The sequence below is a fragment of the Oncorhynchus masou genome, chromosome 8 (assembly GCF_036934945.1).
Source record: "Oncorhynchus masou masou isolate Uvic2021 chromosome 8, UVic_Omas_1.1, whole genome shotgun sequence".
Lineage (NCBI taxonomy): Eukaryota > Metazoa > Chordata > Actinopteri > Salmoniformes > Salmonidae > Oncorhynchus > Oncorhynchus masou.
The window spans coordinates 32,696,958-32,703,426 of NC_088219.1; positions in this window are offsets into that span (position 1 = coordinate 32,696,958).

The following is a 6,469-nucleotide window of genomic DNA, read 5'->3' on the forward strand; positions in this document are numbered from 1 at the left end:
TCCTTACCTCCTCCCCCCTTCCACTTGCCTCTTCCATTTTTGCGGTAATGCTGCATTCAGTTGGTTGTAATTTTGGATAGAGCAGACATTTCTATATATTTTTGTTTACTGCATGTGTGACATACTGTAACTCAACCAGTCCTATTTATGATATAATTTACAAAGATTATACATTTTTTTTAAATAATCTTAAAACAATTTTTTTTTTTTTTTTATCAATTAGTATATTTGAATTTAGCCATAATATTTGTTGTAATATTTGTTTAGATTTTCTGGTGGATTAAACTGAAATTGCAACCAGCTTTCTATGGCTTGTTTTAAATAAAGCGATATTTTGGAGACTATTTAATTTTCAAACAACTGAAGTGGGAGTTTGCAATCGGATTAAAGGGGAAAAGGCCATTCTTGAACACGCGATGGGCCATTCATACTAACCTGCTGGAGAACCATTTTGAATTTAAGTATAACTTTTACATTTACATTACATTTAAGTCATTTAGCAGACGCTCTTATCCAGAGCGACTTACAAATTGGTGAATTCACCTTCTGACATCCAGTGGAACAGCCACTTTACAATAGTGCATCTAAATCATTAAGGAGGGGGGGTGAGAAGGATTACTTATCCTATCCTAGGTATTCCTTGAAGAGGTGGGGTTTCAGGTGTCTCCGGAAGGTGGTGATTGACTCCGCTGTCCTGGCGTCGTGAGGGAGTTTGTTCCACCATTGGGGGCCAGAGCAGCGAACAGTTTTGACTGGGCTGAGCGGGAACTGTACTTCCTCAATGGTAGGGAGGCGAGCAGGCCAGAGGTGGATGAACGCAGTGTCCTTGTTTGGGTGTAGGGCCTGATCAGAGCCTGGAGGTACTGCGGTGCCGTTCCCCTCACAGCTCCGTAGGCAAGCACCATGGTCTTGTAGCGGATGCGAGCTTCAACTGGAAGCCAGTGGAGAGAGCGGAGGAGCGGGGTGACGTGAGAGAACTTGGGAAGGTTGAACACCAGACGGGCTGCGGCGTTCTGGATGAGTTGTAGGGGTTTAATGGCACAGGCAGGGAGCCCAGCCAACAGCGAGTTGCAGTAATCCAGACGGGAGATGACAAGTGCCTGGATTAGGACCTGCGCCGCTTCCTGTGTGAGGCAGGGTCGTACTCTGCGGATGTTGTAGAGCATGAACCTACAGGAACGGGCCACCGCCATGATGTTGGTTGAGAACGACAGGGTGTTGTCCAGGATCACGCCAAGGTTCTTAGCGCTCTGGGAGGAGGACACAATGGAGTTGTCAACCGTGATGGCGAGATCATGGAACGGGCAGTCCTTCCCCGGGAGGAAGAGCAGCTCCGTCTTGCCGAGGTTCAGCTTGAGGTGGTGATCCGTCATCCACACTGATATGTCTGCCAGACATGCAGAGATGCGATTCGCCACCTGGTCATCAGAAGGGGGAAAGGAGAAGATTAATTGTGTGTCGTCTGCATAGCAATGATAGGAGAGACCATGTGAGGTTATGACAGAGCCAAGTGACTTGGTGTATAGCGAGAATAGGAGAGGGCCTAGAACAGAGCCCTGGGGGACACCAGTGGTGAGAGCGCGTGGCGAGGAGACAGATTCTCGCCACGCCACCTGGTAGGAGCGACTTGTCAGGTAGGACGCAATCCAAGCGTGGGCCGCGCCGGAGATGCCCAACTCGGAGAGGGTGGAGAGGAGGATCTGATGGTTCACAGTATCGAAGGCAGCCGATAGGTCTAGAAGGATGAGAGCAGAGGAGAGAGAGTTAGCTTTAGCAGTGCGGAGCGCCTCCGTGATGCAGAGAAGAGCAGTCTCAGTTGAATGACTAGTCTTGAAACCTGACTGATTTGGATCAAGAAGGTCATTCTGAGAGAGATAGCGGGAGAGCTGGCCAAGGACGGCACGTTCAAGAGTTTTGGAGAGAAAAGAAAGAAGGGATACTGGTCTGTAGTTGTTGACATCGGAGGGATCGAGTGTAGGTTTTTTCAGAAGGGGTGCAACTCTCGCTCTCTTGAAGACGGAAGGGACGTAGCCAGCGGTCAGGGATGAGTTGATGAGCGAGGTGAGGTAAGGGAGAAGGTCCCCGGAAATGGTCTGGAGGAGAGAGGAGGGGATAGGGTCGAGCGGGCAGGTTGTTGGGCGGCCGGCCGTCACAAGAAGCGAGATTTCATCTGGAGAGAGAGGGGAGAAAGAGGTCAGAGCACAGGGTAGGGCAGTGTGAGCAGAACCAGCGGTGTCGTTTGACTTAGCAAACGAGGATCGGATGTCGTCGACCTTCTTTTCAAAATGGTTGACGAAGTCATCTGCAGAGAGGGAGGAGGGGGGGGGGGGAGGAGGATTCAGGAGGGAGGAGAAGGTGGCAAAGAGCTTCCTAGGGTTAGAGGCAGATGCTTGGAATTTAGAGTGGTAGAAAGTGGCTTTAGCAGCAGAGACAGAGGAGGAAAATGTAGAGAGGAGGGAGTGAAAGGATGCCAGGTCCGCAGGGAGGCGAGTTTTCCTCCATTTCCGCTCGGCTGCCCGGAGCTCTGTTCTGTGAGCTCGCAATGAGTCATCGAGCCACGGAGCGGGAGGGGAGGACCGAGCCGGCCTGGAGGATAGGGGACATAGAGAGTCAAAGGATGCAGAAAGGGAAGAGAGGAGGGTTGAGGAGGCAGAGTCAGGAGAAAGGTTGGAGAAGGTATGAGCAGAGGGAAGAGATGATAGGATGGAAGAGGAAAGAGTAGCGGGGGAGAGAGAGCGAAGGTTGGGACGGCGCGATACCATCCGAGTAGGGGCAGTGTGGGAAGTGTTGGATGAGAGCGAGAGGGAAAAGGATACAAGGTAGTGGTCGGAGACTTGGAGGGGAGTTGCAATGAGGTTAGTGGAAGAACAGCATCTAGTAAAGATGAGGTCGAGCGTATTGCCTGCCTTGTGAGTAGGGGGGAAGGTGAGAGGGTGAGGTCAAAAGAGGAGAGGAGTGGAAAGAAGGAGGCAGAGAGGAATGAGTCAAAGGTAGACGTGGGGAGGTTAAAGTCGCCCAGGACTGTGAGAGGTGAGCCGTCCTCAGGAAAGGAGCTTATCAAGGCATCAAGCTCATTGATGAACTCTCCGAGGGAACCTGGAGGGCGATAAATGATAAGAATGTTAAGCTTGAAAGGGCTGGTAACTGTGACAGCATGGAATTCAAAGGAGGCGATAGATAGATGGGTAAGGGGAGAGAGAGAGAATGACCACTTGGGAGAGATGAGGATCCCGGTGCCACCACCCCGCTGACCAGAAGCTCTCGGGGTGTGCGAGAACACGTGGGCGGACGAAGAGAGAGCAGTAGGAGTAGCAGTGTTATCTGTGGTGATCCATGTTTCCGTCAGTGCCAGGAAGTCGAGGGACTGGAGGGAGGCATAGGCTGAGATGAACTCTGCCTTGTTGGCCGCAGATCGGCAGTTCCAGAGGCTACCGGAGACCAGGAACTCCACGTGGGTCGTGCGCGCTGGGACCACCAGATTAGGGTGGCCGCGGCCACGCAGTGTGGAGCGTTTGTATGGTCTGTGCAGAGAGGAGAGAACAGGGATAGATAGACACATAGTTAACAGGGTACAGAAGAGGCTACGCTAATGCAAAGGAGATTGGAATGACAAGTGGACTACACGTCTCGAATGTTCAGAAAGTTAAGCTTACGTAGCAAGAATCTTATTGACTAAAATGATTGAAATGATACAGTACTGCTGGAGTAGGCTAGCTGGTAGTGGCTGCGATGTTGACACTACACTAATCAAGTCGTTCCGTCGAGTGTAATAGTTTCTACAGTGCTGCTATTCGGGGGCTAGCTGGCTAGCTAGCAAGGTTGATTGCGTTCCGTTACTTTAAAAGAACGACAATAGCTGGCTGGCTAACCTAGAAAATCACTCTAGGCTACACAATTGTCTTAGATACAAAGACGGCTATGTAGCTAGCTAGCTACGATCAAACAAAACAAACCGTTGTACTGTAATAGTTACTACAGTGCTGCTATTCGGGGGCTAGCTGGCTAGCTACGTTAGAAGAACGACAGTAGCTGGCCAGCTAACCTAGAAAATCGCTCTAGGCAACACAATTGTCTTAGATACAAAGACGGCTATGTAGCTGGCTAGCTACGATCAAACAAATCAAACCGTTGTACTGTAATGAAGTGAAATGAAAATGTGATACTACCTGTGGAGCGACGCGGAATGATGACCGGGTAGTTGGAGTTCAATTCGGTAGAGGTTGGCTAGCTGTTGGCTAGCTAGCTAGCAGCATTTCCTACGTTAAGGACGACAAATAGCTGGCTAGCTAACCTCGGTAAATTAAGATAATCACTCTAAGTCTACACACTCTAAACTGCACAATTATCTTGGATACGAAGACAACTATGTAGCTAGCTGACACTACGCTAATCGAGTCGTTCAGTTGAGTGTAATAGTTTCTACAGTGCTAGTGGACAGTGGATGTTAGCTAGCTGCTTAGCTAGCTGCTGGGCAGATACGTTAGGACGACGAAATACGATAATTATGCAATTGTCGTTGATACAAAGACGGCTATGTAGCTGGCTAAGAAGAAATTGCTAAGATTAGACAAATCAAACCGTTGTACTATAACGAAATGTAATGAAAAGTTATACTACCTGCGGACCGAAGTGTAGATGCGACCGCTCGCTCCGCCCTCAACCGTAAGGCTTTTGTATGACTGAAGCTTTTAGTGAGAGGTCCAATGCTTAAATATTTAATTATTTCTGCCCTCCAAATTCATTATTCATTGTATAAATAGGCCCGCTTAATTTTGTCTGGCTTGACGTTCCAAATAAAGTGGAATATGTTTAGCTCGTATAATTTAAAAAACAAGTCATTAGTTGAAGGCAGGGCCATAAATAGATAGATAAACTGGGATATGAGTAAAGAGTTTTTTTTCTCACAAATAGACAGGTATTGTCCTTTCCATGGTAGCAAGATCTTATGTATTTTGGCTAACTTTCTATAAAAATGTATTGTAGTTAGATTATTTATTTATTTCAGGATATAAGTACCGAGTGTGTCCACATCACTGTCAGACCATTTTATTGGTAAACTACAAGGTAATGTAAAAGTTGTATTATGGCGATTCAATATGTAATATAGTGCACTTATTTTTAATTCATTTGTAATCCTGCTTTTTTTAAATGTAAATTATGTAGATCCTCTATGAATTTTGTATAGTATAGCTGTGCAGCAATCCAAATTGCAGATTTAAGAGAAAACATGAATCGTCAGTGTACAATGATACCTTTGTTTTTAAGCCCTGGATTTCCAGCCCCTTGATATTATTGTTGGTTCTGATTTTAATAGGTAACATTTCGATGGCTATAATAGATATGTCAATAGTGGACAAGCTTGTTTTATTCCTCTTGACAGTTTAATACTTTCCGAGAAGTAGCCATTATTTACATTTCACACCTGGGGTATCTATACATAACTTTAACCCATTGTATAAGATTCTCCAAAATTAAAATAGTCATACTTTAAGGCCTTTTTTAAAGTCAGCTATGAATACCTGACCTGATTTCCCAGATTTTTCATAGTGTTCTATTGTTTCCAATACTTGTCTTATATGTATCGTCCATGTAAAAAACCTTTCTGATTAGGATGAATAACATCCGACAATATCATTTTAATTCTATGCGCTATGCATTTTGCCAAACAAAATCACAACACTGAAGTGTAAAGGGTCTCCAGTTTTTTAGGTGGACTGGATCTTTATATTTACCAGCTGGGTTCTGTTTCAGTAATAGTGAAATCAGACCTTTATGCTGAGTATCTGATAGTATACCATTTTTATAGGAGTATTTAAAACATGTTAATAACGGACCTTTGAGTACATCGAAAATGTTTGATAAACCTCAACTGGTATGCCATCAAGCCCTGGAGTTTTCCCAGACTTTAAGGCTTTAATTGTATCTAGAAGTTCCTCCTCTGTAATTAGGCCTTTCCATGACTCCTTTTGTACAGCTGTTCATTTTACACTATTAATAAAAAAACATCTTTACAATTAACTTCAGTTAGTGGAGATGGAGGAGACTGAAATGAAAACATATGCTTAAAGTACCTTGCTTCCTCTTTCAAATGATCATTTGGTGAATGACTGACATTGGACAGGGAGACATTTTTTTATGAACCACTTTTCTGTAAATGACTCCAGAGGTATCTGAGGTATCTGAGACATCCCATGTCGGATCAATCATCAGGTTAATTGAAATTTGGCACAAGTTTTTCTTTCAATAGTAAGTAGAGTTGCATAATCTAATTTAGAGGCAATGGCGGATGAGGGCCTGGAGACTATAACTGTCGCTCGGGAGACAAGATGCTTGGTTTCTAAACTGTGGTTTGGCGTAAATCTCTTTCTGAGTGTCTCCAACTGCCTGCTGTGGATTTGTGTGTGGATGTGTGTGTGTGTGTGTCCTAACCCATCTGTCCTTAGTTAGAGATCCAGGCTTGACAGTCCAC